General features: G+C 39.9%; 1 long non-coding RNA gene across 2 annotated transcripts in view; it reads left to right on the forward strand.

The window, feature by feature from the left end:
• LOC123330980 overlaps positions 1–16,750 on the forward strand; it is a 136,937-nt gene that overhangs the window by 61,036 nt on the left and 59,151 nt on the right. Inside the window, exon 2 of one of the 2 annotated variants that reach the window (XR_006547347.2) lies at positions 6,586–6,715. The exons of the other annotated variant lie outside the window; for it this stretch is intronic. This is a non-coding gene — a long non-coding RNA (uncharacterized LOC123330980). The remainder of the gene's footprint in view (positions 1–6,585; positions 6,716–16,750) is intronic. 2 annotated transcript variants of the gene reach the window in all.

Here is a 16,750-nt window from a genome sequence, read left to right on the forward strand (position 1 = left end):
TGATTTCGGTGTTGACCATCTGGTGACATCCATGTGTAGAGTCTTCTCTTGTGTTGTTGGAAGAGGGTGTTTGCTATGACCAGTGTGTTCTTTTGGCAAAACTCTATTAGCCTTTGCCCTGCTTCGTTCTGTACTCCAAGGCCAAATTTGCCTGTTACTCCAGGTGTTTCTTGACTTCCTACTTTTGCATTCCAGTCCCCTATAATGTAAAGGACATCTTTTTTGGGTGTTAGTTCTAACATGTCTTGTAGGACTTCATAGAACCGTTCAACTTCAGCTTCTTCAATGTTACTGGTTGGGGCATAGGCTTGGATTACCGTGATATTGAATGGTTTGCCTTGGAAATGAACAGAAATCATTCTGTCATTTTTGAGATTGCATCCAAGTACTGCATTTCGGACTCTTTTGTTGACCATGATGGCTACTCCATTTCTTCTGAGGGATTCCTGCCCACAGTACTAGATATAATGGTCATGAGTTAAATTCAACCATTCCAGTCCATTTTACTTCACTGATTCCTAGAATGTCGCTTATGGCAGAAAGTGAAGAGGAAATAAAAAGCCTCTTGATGAAAGTGAAAGAGGAGAGTGAAAAAGTTGGCTTAAAGCTCAACATTCAGAAAACGAAGATCATGGCATCTGGTCCCATCACTTCATGGGAAATAGATGGGGAAAAAGTGGAAACAGTGTCAGACTTTAGTTTTTGGGGGCTCAAAAATCACTGAAGATGGTGATTGCAGCCATGAAGTTAAAAGACACTTACTCCTTGGAAGGAAAGTTACGGTCAACCTAGATAGCATAGTAAAAAGCAGAGATACTACTTTGCCAACAAAGGTCCGTCTAGTCAAGGCTATGGTTTTTCCAGTGGTCATGTATGGATGTGAGAGTTGAACTGTGAAGAAAGCTGAGCACCGAAGAATTGATCTTTTGAACTGTGGTGTTGGAGAAGACTCTTGAGAGTCCCTTGGACTGCAAGGAGGCCCAACCAGTCCATCCTAAAGGAGATCAGTCCTGGGTGTTCATTGGAAGGACAGATGCTGAAGCTGAAACTCCAGTACTTTGGCCACCTCATGCGAAGAGTTGACTCATTGGAAAAGACTCTGATGCTGAGAGGGATTGGGGGCAGGAGGAGAAGGGGACGACAGAGGATGAGATGGCTGGATGGCATCACCCACTCAATGGACATGAGTTTGAGTCAACTCTGGGAGTTGGTGATGGACAGGGAGGCCTGGTGTGCTGTGATTCATGGGGTCACAAAGAGTAAGACATGACTGAGCGACTGAACTGAACTGAAGTACAAGGTTGTGTCTATTGGGAAGCTATTTATTAATGGAAATCCAAAAGATCACTTTGTGCAGGGTTGCACATTGATTAGAAACCTCAGAAGTCTCAAAGTGTTTACATTCCAAGAATATTAGGACTTGTTGGTATATGAACATTCTCATCGATCATCTCCTTCACTTCTTGTGCTTGGAATGCAAGTTGACATATGTGCTGATAAGATTATAAAATTGTGCCTTACTATAGTTATAGAAACTAAACAGTGCATAAAAGGTATTTATGGCAAAGGCTCAATGAAAATGTTTAGAATTTAAGAGGTTCTTGGCCAAATTATCCCATTAAAAGTTTTATCTTAAGAACAAATCAGAGACTTCCCTAGTGGTCCAGTGGTGAAAAATCCACCTTCCAATGCAGAGGATGCAGATTCAATTCCTGGTCAGGGAACTGAGATCCTACATGCTTTGGGGAAACTAAGCCCACATGCCACAACTGGAGAGCCTACATGTATAACAAAGACCCAGCAGAGCCAAAAATAAACAAAACAATAAATAAAATAAAATTTCAGTTCAGTTCAGTTGCTCAGTCGTGTCTGACTCTTTGCGACCCCATGAATTGCAGCACACCAGGCCTCCCTGTCCATCATCAACTCCTGGAGTTCACTCAAACTCACATCCATCGAGTCAGTGATGCCATCCAGCCATCTCATTCTCTGTCATCCCCTTCTCCTCCTGACCCCAATCCCTCCCAGCATCAGAGTCTTTTCCAATGAGTCAACTCTTCGCATGAGGTGGCCAAAGTACTGGAGTTTCAGCTTTAGCATCATTCCTTCCAAAGAACACCCAGGACTTATCTCCTTTAGAATGGACAAGTTGGATCTCCTTGCAGTCCAAGGGACTCTAAAGAGTCTTCTCCAACACCACAGTTCAAAAGCATCAATTCTTCGGCGCTCAGCTTTCTTCCCAGTCCAACTCTCACATCCATACATGACCACTGGAAAAACCATAGCCTTGACTAGACGGACCTTTGTTGGCAAAGTAATGTCTCTGCTTTTTAATATGCTGTCTAGGTTGGTCGTAACTTTCCTTCCAAGGAGTAAGTGTCTTTTAACTTCATGGCTGCAATCACCATCTGCAATGATTTTGGAGTCCAAAAACTAAAGTCTGACACAGTTTCCACTGTTTCCTCATCTATTTCCCATGAAGTGACGGGACCAGATGCCATGATCTTCGTTTTCTGAATGTTGAGCTTTAAGCCAACTTTTTCACTCTCCTCTTTCACTTTCATCAAGAGGCTTTTTAGTTCCTCTTCACTTTCTGCCATAAGGGTGGTGTCATCTGCATATCTGAGGTTATTGATATTTCTCCCAGCAATCTTGATTCCAGCTTGTGCTCTTTCCAGCCCAGCGTTTCTCATGATGCACTCTGCATATAAGTTAAATAAGCAAGGTGACAATATACAGCCTTGACGCACTCCTTTACTTATTTGGAACCAGTCTGTTTTTCCATGTCCAGTTCTAATTGTCGCTTCCTGACCTGCATACAGGTTTCTCAAGAGGCAGGTCAGGTGGTCTGGTATTCCCATCTCTTTCAGAATTTTCCATTTCCAAGCCTTCATATTTAAAAGAAAAATGGAAAGAGCAGCATTCAGTGATAAGGGATATATCTCAAGAAGTTGCTCGCTTGTCAGAGAAAGAGAAAAAGGTCTCAAGAGAATGTGTAGCTGTTAGTAAATTGGAGCTGCGCCTGGCATAGAGGCAATAACCTGACTCATTTCTAGAGTAGAAAGGGGAAGAGCTGATTTTGGCAACCCCCACTTTAGACTTCTAAAATACCATGGACAGTCTCAATCCATGGGGCACCCAGGTGCTTGATAAAGAGTACTAGAGCTTCAATATGCATTGAGAACCTATCGCTTTCCCCATAAAATGCCAAGGACCAGAATCTGGAATATTTACTGAAACCCTGGTAGCCAGAATCAATTATCTCCCCTACTCTCTCCATCTGTCTCTATCTCTTATATAATTAAGACTTAATTCATTCTCTTTCACTACTGAATCTAATGGAGAAGAGTTACTATTGATGTTAAATTAACAAGAAGCAATTAGCATGGGATTGAGAACTGGACAGATTTTAATTTGCATCCTACCTCAGCCTCTTCATGGTTGTGTAAGTTTGGTCGAGGTACTAAAATTCTACCAGCCTCAGTTTTTTTGTCTATCAGCAAAATATGGATAATGATTCTTTTGGGAAGAATCATGAAGATTGAGTTAAATAATGTACATGGAGTGCCTAGTTTGGCACATGGTAATATCCAACAAATACTCAGTAGAATAATGCAATTGGATTTGGCTTATTTCTGGATCAGGTTATGGCATCTGTTACTCTATATACTCCATCTTTCTAGATTTGTGATCCTCTTTGGACACTTTCTTGCTTAGACCTTGACTCCTATGAAAGTCATTCTTATTCTTCCACAACTCAGACTTTTATGCTGAATATTTTCTGACATTGAGAAAAGTTGCAAAATAAAACTATGGCCATTTTTATACCACCTATGGTCAACAATTAATATTTTGCCATATTTGTTCTAATTCTCCATATTTATAGCTTTTAAAAATATAAGCATCTAAACATTTAAGAGTTGTAGAAGCATAAGATCTCTGCATAAATTTTTTTTGGCATGCATTTTCTAAAAATAAGGACACTTTCCTTTATCAGCCTAAGGACATTATCACTTCTGAGAATATTAACATTAATGCCACATCCTAACTTAAAATCCAATCCATAATCAACATTTCTCAACTGGCTTTTTATAGTTATGTTTCTTTAGTCTTTGAACCAGTCTTCCAATCAAGGTATAAATGTTATATTCAGTTATGTCTTTTCAAAAAAATGTCTTTAACCTAAAACAATTGTCCCAATTTTCCCATGAGACTGACTTTTTTAAAGAGCACAAACCACTTTTCTTGTAGAATGATTTGACTCCTGAATCCACATCTTTTACTCACTGGCCCGGTGGTCTTTGAAGTGGCCACCTTGCTGATAAATTGCCTACTAAGACCCTGAATCCTTCTTCCAGCCTCCAGGAAAATTATGAATGAGTCTTTAATGCTGGCATTTTGATATCACATTGGAAGAATATCCAGAGGAAAGTTAACATTGGAAGTGATAACAAGGAGCTCTGTCCTCCTTCCATCAAGAGTACTGAAACCCAGGAGGGAGTCCCACCTGCCGAGCATAATGGAAATATCATCCAGGAAAGGAAAGGTGTTCAAAGTGTTCTCTGCAGATTCCCTTGCAAATTAAAGAATTGATTGAAAAATGGCTCCTTTATCAATGGCTCTCCATCTGGCAGCCCAGAGTCCTCCTTCGTGTTGTCTTGACTAAGGGCTGCAGAGTTTGTCACAAGTCAAGAGGATTTTACTTGCCAAGAATTCTGATTGAATTCTTTGTAGGCTTCTCATAGTTCCCAGACCACATGAGAACCAAGATTCTTGCAGAAGAAGTCAAGAAAATTTGCTTGGCTAGATATATTTAATAGTTTCTTTTGGTCTCTTCCCTATAGGTCAGCAAAGACCAATAACATTTTATGCAATGATGAAAATATTACTTTTCTTTTGCTGTGCTATCCAGCATGGTAGCCAGTAGCTACACGTAGCCATTGAACATTTGAAATGGGCTAGTATAATTGAGGAATGGATTTTTAAATTTAATTTAATATTAAGAAATTTAAATGCAGACATAAGTAGCCACATTGGCTAGTGTTGAACAGTACAGATACAGACTATGTTGTCACTTGAATCTAATTTCCAGATTTGGAGACCAAGGTCTTTTCTCATGAATTCCATTCTCCCCTCCTCCTCTTCCCTTCATTATAGTGGAGGAACATAACATCATTTTCAGCTCTTCAGATTCTCATTTCCCCTTTCTTAGACCAGCCACAGAATGTCTAGGAGCCAGCAGAGGGGTCAGCCACACTGCAGCTGATCTGCTAAGAAAGGAAGCCTGCTATCCTGAGTGGTACCCACCCGTGATTTTCCATCTGAGCCTTTCATCTTCCCATGTGACAACCTGCTCTGAATCTTCACCCCCTGGGTAGGTGAGCTGACTCCTGGGAAGTCAGGTCATAGGAACTCTGCCCTAGAGCTGACAGAGACTTGATTTTCAGGGTCACAGGTCTTTCAGAGGAGTTTACCAACACTGGCTTTGTCCAAGAGGCTGTGCTTTGTGATTCAGTTGCTGGATAGACAAGAAGAAAGTGGCGGTGACATTGGCGGTTACATTTCATTGTATGAAGAGCTTGGCCCTTGTATTAAGTACTATACATGCATTTAATCTTTATAACAACTCATATAATATATATTACAGGTTTTTATTTTACAGTTGAATAAACGATATTCAGAAAAGTATAAGATGTGCCCAAGTGCATATAACTAGGCAGGGAGGGGCTAGGAATTAAAATATAATTTGCCTATTTCTAGAGCTTCTGAGTATGACAGTAATTTTCTGCCTTGAATCTCTCGTCTCTGTGTCTTTCTGTCTTTTTCTCTGTACGCACACACACACACACACATTTGTGAATTTTCCAGGCATCTGAATTATACACTTTCCATTTCCAGACTCCTAAATGAAAAATAATTTGACCTGATCAAATTACTGGTATATTGTACTTGTCCTGCCCTACTAAACTGTTAATGCTTTCTGAATACACATACATTATAGAAACTGCACTGTGATATATCTAAGTTCTAGTGAGGCAAGTAGAATGATTTGCCTACACGAACCAGCTTCAAGTCACCAAGCTTCACTGTTGTTCTTGTTATAATCTACACAAAACACAGGAGTTGCCATTTTAACCATTTTTAAGTTTACAGTTTTGTGGCATTAAGTATATTCACATTGTTTTGTGTGGTTTGCTTTTTCACTTAGGATGGATAAATCCCTTTGTTTCAGTTTTACTGAGTTATAATTGACAAAATTTTAAGATATTTAAAGTACATTCACGTTGTTGCACAGCCATAGCCACTATGCGTCTCCAGAACGTTTTCATCATCCCAAGCTGAAATTCTGTACTCATTAAATAAAGACTCCCAATCCCCACTTCTCCCCAGCACCTGGTAAACACTAGTCTACTTTCAGTCTCTATTGTTGTCCAGTTGCTCATTCATGTCTGACTCTTTGTGACCCCATGGACAGCAGCACGCCAGGCTTCCCTGTCCTTCACCATCTCCCGGACCTTGCTCAAACTTATGTTCATTGAGTCGGAGATGCCAGCCAACCATCTCATTCCATTCTCCTGCCTTCAGTCTTTTCCAGCTGGATATGACTCTTCCAGGCACTAGAACTTGGAGCTTCATGGTCACTATTTTGCTGACATCACTGTTCAAGTCACTTACCTTTTCAGGCCAACATGCTTCTTGTCCACAAGCAGTGGAGGTGAGAGATTAGTTGGTGTGGGGGAGGGGGGAGGTGTATGTGTGGGGAGGAAACAAGCATGCAAGGTACAAGGTTAGGGGCAGAGTGATATTCAAGAGCCTTCATGCATTTAGTTCCCATTTTTCCAAGAAGCAAGTAGGGAACAGTTGGCAGCGACATATTTATCACCTCTCCATCTTTCCCTCCCTCAAAGAAAGACACATTTATTCCTAAATCTGGTGGCCTCATAGAAAAATACATTTATTTCTAAATTCTGGTAGCCCCAAGGAGTAGAAGCCCAGATAATTCAAGAGCCAGATGATTTTTATTAATGGGGGAAATCAATATTTGATCATCAGATTCATGAAATTCATTTCTACTTTAATGCCAGTGGGGAACTAGATTTTGGAGTCATCTGAGCACACTCAAAACCAACTAGGAGAACCAATTGAGTTCTGTTTCAACCGGAGACTCACTGTCCACTTCAGCATTGTCTGAATTCTGTTTCTTCCCTCTTCTCCTAAAAGATATAGAAGGTTAAGAACAGGGTCTCCCCTCTGAAGTAAGAAGTCAAATTTATGTATTTTTGACTTGGTATATTGTTGAATATTTCAAGATTTGATGTACTTTTAGTGAAAACAAGTCTTTTTTAAAGTAATAGAGAGATATATGAAATTCTCATTATCACAAGAGAAATGTTGATCCCTTTGAATTATGCATGGAAGAATAAATATCTAATTATTTTCACCTAATCATCATTATTCCTTTTCATCTCCCAATACTTTAGTCATTTCTTATTGTTTTTATTCTCTCTACCCCATCAGCTCTTTTAAAAAGAGATCTTTTTGCGTTCAGCTGAGATAAAAGAGGCTTAAAGATAAGAAATAACAGAAGTCCCTGCACTTCATGGGGATTACAAGTGGAATTAACGTGGCTGTATAAAATGATGCCACAGCTTGGGGCTTGGAAATGACAAGGTTATTTATTCTCCAAAATCCTAGACACTGGTTAGATTGTTATTAATCACAGGGACTCCAAGGCTGGGGTGGGGAAACTCCATTTGCAGATGGAGCACTGTTGGGTTATGAGCCTATCACAGTCCTCTTTTTAAAAACAATGCCTGAATTTGGGTGGGGGGAAGTCTAATTTTTGAAAACTGTCTAAAGTCAAGTATAAAAGAATTAATCTCTACTTGCTCCTTCCCCACCCCCCACACTCTAATGGCAAATATCTTTTAACCATTATCCTTTTTAGTACATTTGGAGGTTCCCATTAGAATTTTAGGTCTTCCCTTGTAGCTCAGCTGATAAAGAATCCACCTGCAATGCAGGAGACCCCAGTTCAATTCCTGGGTGTGGAAGATCCCCTGGAGAAGGGATAAGCTACCCACTCCAGTATTCTTGGGCTTCCCTGGTAACTCAGCTGGTAAAGAATTCGCCTGCAATGTGGAAGACCTGGGTTTGATCCCTGGGTTGGGAAAATCCCCCAGAGGAGGACATGGCAACCCACTCCATTACTCATGCCTGGAAAATCCCCATGGAAAGAGGAGCCTGGTGGGCTACAGTCTGGGATCACAAAGAGTGGGACACAACTAAGTGACTAAGCACATTAGAATTTTAAATGCTTTTTCTGCTTCTATTGCTTGAGATACCATCTTTAGATAACACCCACCTACTGTGTACAATGAATCAAGAGTTTGGAAACATTTTTACTATTCTGTACCTCATCTTCTTGATCCATAACTAAATTTTGTCATTTTATAATTATTTGAGTTCTTCTAATAATTCCCTCTGTAACTGAAAGTGATAAATATTCATCTTTGCATTTGTTGATTTATCAACTTTAGATAATACTTTTTGGGGTGTGTATATTTTGGTGTTCTATATTGTGGCTGTGCTGGGTCCTAGTTGTGGGACACAGGATCTTCATTGCTGCATGTGGGATCTTTGTTGCAGAATGTAGGATCCTTTTTTTTTTTTTTTTTTTTAGCTGCATCATGTGGGATCTAGTTCCCTGACCAGGGGTCAAACCTGAGCTCCCTGCATTGGGAGAGAAGAGTCTTAACCATGCGACCACCATGAAGTTCCAAAAATACTTTTGAAGGGAGAATAAATTCATACATTTATAATTGTTTTGGTTTCTTCTCTTCCCTTCACTTACTTTCATTGTTGTTGGTGATGGCAATTTAACTTGTATAATGTCAAAGTTCATAGCACTTATACTTATATTTTTCTTCAATATCTGTAAATTATTTTCTGCTATTTGTCTATAGGTTAATTGTCACAATTAAAATTCTCCCCAGATAGAAGATTAGTGAGTTAAAGATGTAAATATAAGACGTGAATCCATAAAATTTCTAGAAGAAAACATTGGTAGTACACTCTTCAACATTGGTCTTATATTTGGGGGCGGGGGCATATCTCTTCAGGCTAGGGAGAAAAAAGCAAAAATAAAGACATAGGACTACATCACGCTTTTGCACAGCAAAGAAAACTATCAACAAATTGAAAAGGCTACCTACTGAATGGCAGAAGATATTTGCAAATGACATATATGATAAGGGGTTAATATCCAGTATAAACAAAGAACTCAAACAACTCAGCATCAAAAAAAAAAAACAAAAAAAAAACCCAACCCAAACAACCTGATTGAAAAATGGACAGAGTACCTGAATAGACACTTTTACAAAGAAGGTGTCAGATAACTGATGGGCACATGAAAAGATGCTCAACATCACTACTCATCAGGGAAATGTAAATCAAAACCACAATGAGATTGTCTTTTGCTTGTTAGAATGACTGTCATTAAAAAGGAAACAAATAATACAAGTGTTGGCAAGGATGTGGAATAAAGGGAACCCTAGTGCATTGTTGGTGGGAATGTAAATTGGTGCAGACACTGTGGAAAACAGTATGGAAATTCCTCAAGAAATTAAAAATAGAATGACCATATGATTCAGCAATTCTACTCCTGGGTATTTATTCAAAGAAAATGAAACACCAACTAGAAAAGATATATGTGCCATTATGTACACTGCAGCATTATTTACAGTAGCCAAGATATGGATGCAACCTATGTGCCCATCAGTAGACGGAAGGATAAGGAAGATGTGGTATATATGCACAGTGGAGTCCTATTCAGCCATCAAAAAGAATGAAATTTTGTCATTGGTGAAAACATGGATGGATCTAGAGGGAATCGTGCTAAGTGAAATAAGTCAGACAAGAGAAAGGCAGACACTTTCACTTATATGTGGAATCTAAAAAGCAAACAAACAAGCATAACTAAACAGAAACAGAGAATAAATAGGTGGTTGCTGGAGGGGAGGATGTAGGAGGAAAGAAATAAGTGAGGGAGATTAGGAGGTACAGACTTTCAGTTACAGAAGAAATACGTTGATGGTATGGAATGTGCAGCCTAGGGAACAGAGTCAGTAATTACATCATCTTAGTTCGGTGACGGTCACCAGGCTTATCATTACTACTTACATGTTAGTCATTCTAGTGAAAAGATAAAAAGTTCTAGGGATGTAGTGTACAACCTAAATACAATTTACACTGTTATACATTATATGTGAAAGTTATTGAGAATAAATCCTGAGTTCTCATCAAATGGGAAAAAATGCCTTTTTTTTTCTACTTCTTTAATGTTTGTCTATATGACTTGATGGATGGTCACTAAACTTATAATGGTGATCATTTAGGATGTGTGTAAGTTAAATCATTGTGCTATGCGCCACAAACATTCCTAAAATGTCAAGATCTAGTAGATTCTGATTTTTTGTTTGTTTTTATTCATGTTTTCTAGGTACTACACAGTGCTGCTATTTCTGTATCTCACATTCTCCTCTTCCTTTTACATTTTCCCCTCCTAGAGTACCTCTTTGAGGATTTTCTATTTATTCATGTATATTTTGGCTGCATTGGGTCTTTGCTGCGGTTTGCCGGTTTCTCTAGTTGCAAAGCATGGGCTTGGTTGCCCCACAACACGTTGGATCTTAGTTTCTCAATCAGAGGTCAAACCCGTATCCCCTACATTAAAAGGCAGATTCTCAACCACTGGACCACCAGGGAAGTCCCGATGGGTTTCTTTTTAAAGACGAATTATCTGATTTTTATGTTTTATGAGATCAGGAAGGTCTGAAAAGCATTTTGTTCAATACTCGTTTAATGATTTGGTTGGATATAGATGTCAGGGTTTAAAAATTAGAAATTTGGAAAAAGTTGTAATGTTTTTCAGCATCCATTGCTGATGAGAGATTTGATGTTAGTTTGATTTTTTTTCCCCTCTGATTCTAGAAGTGTTGCAGGAAGGGGGACCATGTCCAGGGCCCGAAACTGGGCTCTTGTCTAACACTCAGAAATGAATTGTCTGAGGAGACACATGTGCTGACAAAGCAAGAGATTTTATTGGGAAAGGGCACCCGGGTGGAGAGCAGTAGGCTAAGGGAACCCAAGAGAACTGCTCTGCCACGTGGCTCGCAGTCTTGGGTTTTATGGTGATGGGATTAGTGTCCAGGTTGTCTTTGGCCAATCATTCTGACTCAGAGTCCTTCCTGGTGGTGCGCGCCTTGTTCAGCCAAGATGGATGCCAGAGAGGAGGATTCTGGGAGGTGGTCAGACAGGTGGTGTCTCCTTTTGACCTTTCCCGAACTCTTCTGGTTGGTGGAGGCTTATTAGTTCCCTGTTCCTCACCAGGACCTCCTACAACTCATGCAAATGGTTACTATGGTGCCTGGCCAGGGTGGGCGTTTTCAGTCAGTGTGCTTCACCTAACAGAAGCTTTTATGATTCCTCTTTGTTCTAGGAAATTTGAAGTTCCCCGAGTGGTTTCAGTGTGCGGATTTTCCCTCCACAGATTTTGATGGTCATTTGAATCAATTTGAAACTGTCTTTTTTTTTTTTTTTTTCCCCAGTTCAAGGAAATGTTCTTCTAGCTTCATCTTGGCATCTAGTCCTAGCTAGTCTATTATTCAGTCTAATTGCTGAATTTTTTTTCCCACTAATATGTTTACTTTCATAAAATTATTTTTTTCTTTGCTTCCTTTCCCCAGATCAGATGCCTATTTTTGTTTTTGGAAGACACAACTTTTGTTCTGTCTGAAGATACTTATTAGAATAATTTCAAAGTGCTCTTCCTTGATCAGCTCTAATTTCTGTGGAGTCAAATACTGTTTTTATTTTCCATTTGGGGCTTGCTTTCTTTGTGCTATAATTTTCCCCCAAATATCTCAGGATCCTTAGTTTTTGGTTCAATTTCATGAATGAACAGATACTTTTCTGGGCCCCCTACCACATCCTTTGCCTCCTGTAGATTTTAGCTTCTGCCCTGGTGGACAAGACCTTCACCCTGCCAATGGCTTGACAATTTTTTTAATCTTTATTGAATTTGTTACAGTATTGCTTCTGTTGTTTTCTGTTTCCTTTCTTTCTTTCTTTCTTTTTCTTTTCTGGCCAAGAGGCATGTGGGATCTTAGCTCTTTGACCAGGGATGGAACCCACACCCGCTGCATTGGAAGACAAAGTCTTAATCACTGGGCCACCAAGAAGTCCTGAAGGCCTGCCTCTTCTCTCCATAGTTCTGCCTCGGGGCTTTTGAAACCTGCTGGATAGCATGGAAACGTGGGTTGGGTATTGCCTCCAGGAGCATTCCTTATCAGTTGTATCAGTGGAGGGGGCAGAGGATAAATGCTTCAGCTTCTTCTTCAGGGGTGCAATTCTGTTCCCAAGAGGATCCTGGCAGGATGGATTCCCAATCACCTGCAGTAGCAACCCTCAAATTATACACTCTTTTTGAGTCTTCTCATTCCTGACTTATTCTGTCTGTTCATGCCTGCTGCCTAAAATCATCTCCTACATACATTCCTGCACCTATGTTCTTGTATCAAGTTCCACTTTGTGAGCATCTAAAGAAAGACAGTAATTAGTACACCCAGGAGGCTGGACATTTCCCTGGGGCTGTGTAGATCTCCCTCTCCCATACCCTCCTCTTCCTTGGTTGAGAGGACTGCCTTTGAGTTCTGTTATACCATGGGATGCGGTATCTTTGTAGGGTGCCTAGACAGAGAACAATTTGCTGGGGTACCACAGTGGCCTAATAGAAAGCTTTCCACTGGGGAGTAGGGGGCACATGTCCAATGCTATAAAGAACAATATTGCATAGGAACCTGGAATGTTAGGTCCATGAATCAAGATAAATTAGAAGTAGTCAAACAGGAGATGGCAAGAGTGAACATTGACATTTTAGGAATCAGTGAGATAAAATGGACTGGAATGGGCGAATTTAATTCAGATGACCATTATATCTACTACTGTGGACAAGAATCCCTTAAAAGAAATGGAGTACCCCTCACAGTCAACAAGAGAGTCCGAAAAACAGTACTTGGATACAATCTCGAAAATGACAGAATGACCTCTGTTTGTTTTCAAGGCAAACCATTCAATATCACAGTAATCCAAGTCTATGCCCCAACCACTAATGCCAAAGAAGCTAAACAGTTCTATGAAGACCTAAAAGACCTTCTAGAACTAACACCCCAAAAAGATGTCCTTTTCATCATGTGGGACTGAAATGCAAAAGTAGTAAGTCAAGAGGTAACTGGAGTAACTGGCAAATTTGGCCTTGGAGTACAAAATGAAGCAGGGAAAAGGCTAACCAAGATTTGCCAAGAGAACTCACTGGTCATAGCAAACACCCTCTTCCAACAGCACAAGAGAAGACTGTACACATGGACATCACCAGATGGTCAACACCGAAATCATATTGATTATATTCTTTGCAGCCAAAGATGGAGAAGCTCTATATAGTCAGCAAAAACAAGATCAGGCTCTGCCTGTGGCTCAGATCATGAACTCCTTATTGCCAAATTTAGACTTAAATTGAAGAAAGTAGGGAAAACCACTAGACCATTCAGGTATGACTTAAATCCCTTACGATTATACAATGAAAGTGACAAATGGATTCTAGGGATTAGATCTGATAGAGTTCCCGAAGAACTATGAATGGAGGCTCATGACATTGTGCAGGAGGCACTGATGAAGACCATCCCCAAGAAATGCAAAAAGGCAAAATGTTTGTTGAGGAGGCCTTACAAATAGCTGAGAAAAGAAGAGAAGCAAAAGACAAAGGAGAAAAGGAAAGATATACCCATTCAAAGGTAGAGTTCCAAAGAATAGCAAGAAGAGATTAAAAAAAACAAAAAAGCCTTCCTCAATGATCAATGCAAAGAAATAGAGGAAAGCAGTAGAATGAGAAAGACTAGAGATCTCTTCAAGAAAAAAAGAGATACCAAGAGAACATTTCATGGAAAAAATGGCACAATAAAGGACAGAAATGGTAGGGACCTAACAGAAGCAGAAAATATTTAGAAAAGGTGGCAAGAATATACAGAAGTACTATACAAAAAAGATCTTCATGACCTGGATAACCATGATGGTGTGATCACTCACCTAGAGCCAGACATCCTGGAATATGATATCAAGTGGGCCTTAGGAAGCATCACTATGAACAAAGCTAGTGGAGGTGATGGAATTCCAGTTGAGCTATTTCAAATCCTAAAAGATGATGCTGTGAAAGTGCTGCACTCAATATGCCAGCAAATTTGGAAAACCGAGCAGTGGACACAGGACTGGAAAAGGTCAGTTTTCATTCCAGTCCCAAAGAAAGGCAATGCCAAAGAATGCTCAAACTACTGCACAATTGCCCTCATCTTATACACTAGTAAAGTAATGCTCAAAATTCTCCAAGCGAGCTTCAACAGTATGTGAACTATGAAATTCCAGATGTTCAAGCTGGATTTAGAAAAGGCAGAGGAACCAAAGATCAAATTGCCAACATCTGCTGGATCATTGAAAAAGCAAGAGAGTTCCAGAAAAACATCTACTTCTGCTTCATTAACTATGCCAAAGCCTTTGACTCTGTAGATCACAACAAACTGTGGAAACTTCTTAAAGAGATGGGAATGTCAGACCACCTTACCCACCTCTGAGAAATCTGTATGTAGGTCAAGAAGCAACAGTTAGAACTGGACATGGAACAACAGACTGGCTCCAAATCGGGAAAGGAGTACATCAAGGCTGTATATCGTCACTCTACTTATTTAACTTACATGCAGAGTACATCATGAGAAATGCTGGGCTGGATGAAGCACAAGTTGGAATCAAGGTTGCTGGGAGAAATATCAATAACCTCATATATGCAGATGACACCACCCTTATGGCAGAAAGTGAAGAAGAACTAAAGAGCCTCTTGATGAAAGTGAAAGAGGAGAGTGAAAATTTTGGCTTAAAACTCAATGTTCAGAAAACTAAGATCATGGCATCTGGTCCCATCAATCAGTTCATGGCAGATAGATGGGGAAACAATGGAAACAGTGAGAGATTTCACTGGGGCCCAAAATCACTGTAGATGGTGACTGCAGCCATGAAATTAAAAGATGCTTGCTCCTTAGAAGAAAAGCTATGACCAACCTAGACAGCATATTAAAAGCAGATACATTACATTACCGACAAAGGTCCATCTAGTCAAAGGTATGGTTTTTCCTGTAGTCGTGTATGGATGTGAGAGTTGGACTATAAAGAAAGCAGAGTGCCAAAGAATTGATGCTTTTGAACTGTGGTGTTGGAGAAGACTTTTGAAAGGCTCTTGGACCACAACGAGATCAAACCAGTCCATCCTAAAGGAAATCAGTCCTGAATATTCATTGAAATGACTGATGCCGAAGCTGAAGCTCCAATACTTTGGCTGCCTGATGTGAAGAAAAGACCCTGATGCTGGGAAAGATTGAAGGCAGGAGGAGAAGGGGATGACAGAGCATGAGATGGTTGGATGGTATCACCGACTTGATGGACGTGAGTTTGATCAAGCTGTGGGTGTTGGTGATGGACAGGGAAGCCTAGCATGCTGCAGTCCATGGGGTTGCAAAGAGTCTGACAACTGATTGACTAAACTGAACTGAACTAGTGGGCATGTCCGTGCTTTTGCCTTTAGGAGGAGTTATTTATTTATTCATTTATGTAGTTTTCTCTTCATTGTTTGAAGTGTAAGTCCAGAGTTATCTCAGTCTCACCCTGCTTCTTTCAGGCTCCAGGATCCACGCACATTGCCTTCTTTTTTAGAGAGAAATCCACCCTGACATTCTAAATTACTGTTTGCTATACGTGCTCCTTAAACATGGAGAGGAGGAGGGACAGGAAGACAATTGTTTTTCTGACCAAGCACCTAATTATTTACCATGCTGAGTAGCCCAGGGCATAAGCCCTCCTCAGCATAAGTTGATAATGTTTGAAGCTTCTCTGAGACTCCATTTTGAAATAGATCTCTTGCTCCCAAAGCTGTGATGATACTTTAAGTTGTGATTTTCTGTTTCATTTATCCTGTCGATATCTTGTATTTGTTTTCTGTCTTCTAGACATTTCTCCAATTTTCTGGTCCATTGATGGCTCCCCTTCTTGTTTCCGGCATGAGTATGTATGTGCATCCTATTTAAATAGATCAGGTAGTGGGTACACATGTATTTATATGTTGGATCCATCATTCGGAATAATTTCTATCATTTAGATGATGCCGCAGACATAGAGCCTCAGAATCTAGACTTGAGCTCATTTCTTATTCTGTACGTTGTACCCTTCTGTTTCATCATTTCACTCAGCTCTGAGTGCAGTTGAGGCAAACTTCATATGGAAAGGGGGTCATATGTGGAAAGAAACCACAGGGAATCAAAGGGAACTCAAAGAGGAGAAATTATAGGAAAAACAAAACAAGATCTCTCATATCAGTGGTTTGATAGTAGTGGATAGCTTGCTTCCTATCCTTGCCACTTCTTTAAAATGAAATCTCTATTTAAAGGAAACACGCTTAATATGTCTGGCCTCACTGGTAGTTGAAATTCAAGAACCTTGAGTTGTGACAATTGACTGAGATAACGTTGTGGTACTGGAAGGGAATTATGAAATCAGAAATACTTCACCTTCTCCTAGTTGAATTGACTCTGGAGATTTAGGCAAATCATTCTGTCCTTGAACTGGCTTCAATTTCCTTATATATAAAATGAGTATA

This window comes from Bubalus bubalis, chromosome 21, assembly GCF_019923935.1.
Source record: "Bubalus bubalis isolate 160015118507 breed Murrah chromosome 21, NDDB_SH_1, whole genome shotgun sequence".
NCBI classification, from domain to species: Eukaryota; Metazoa; Chordata; class Mammalia; order Artiodactyla; family Bovidae; genus Bubalus; species Bubalus bubalis.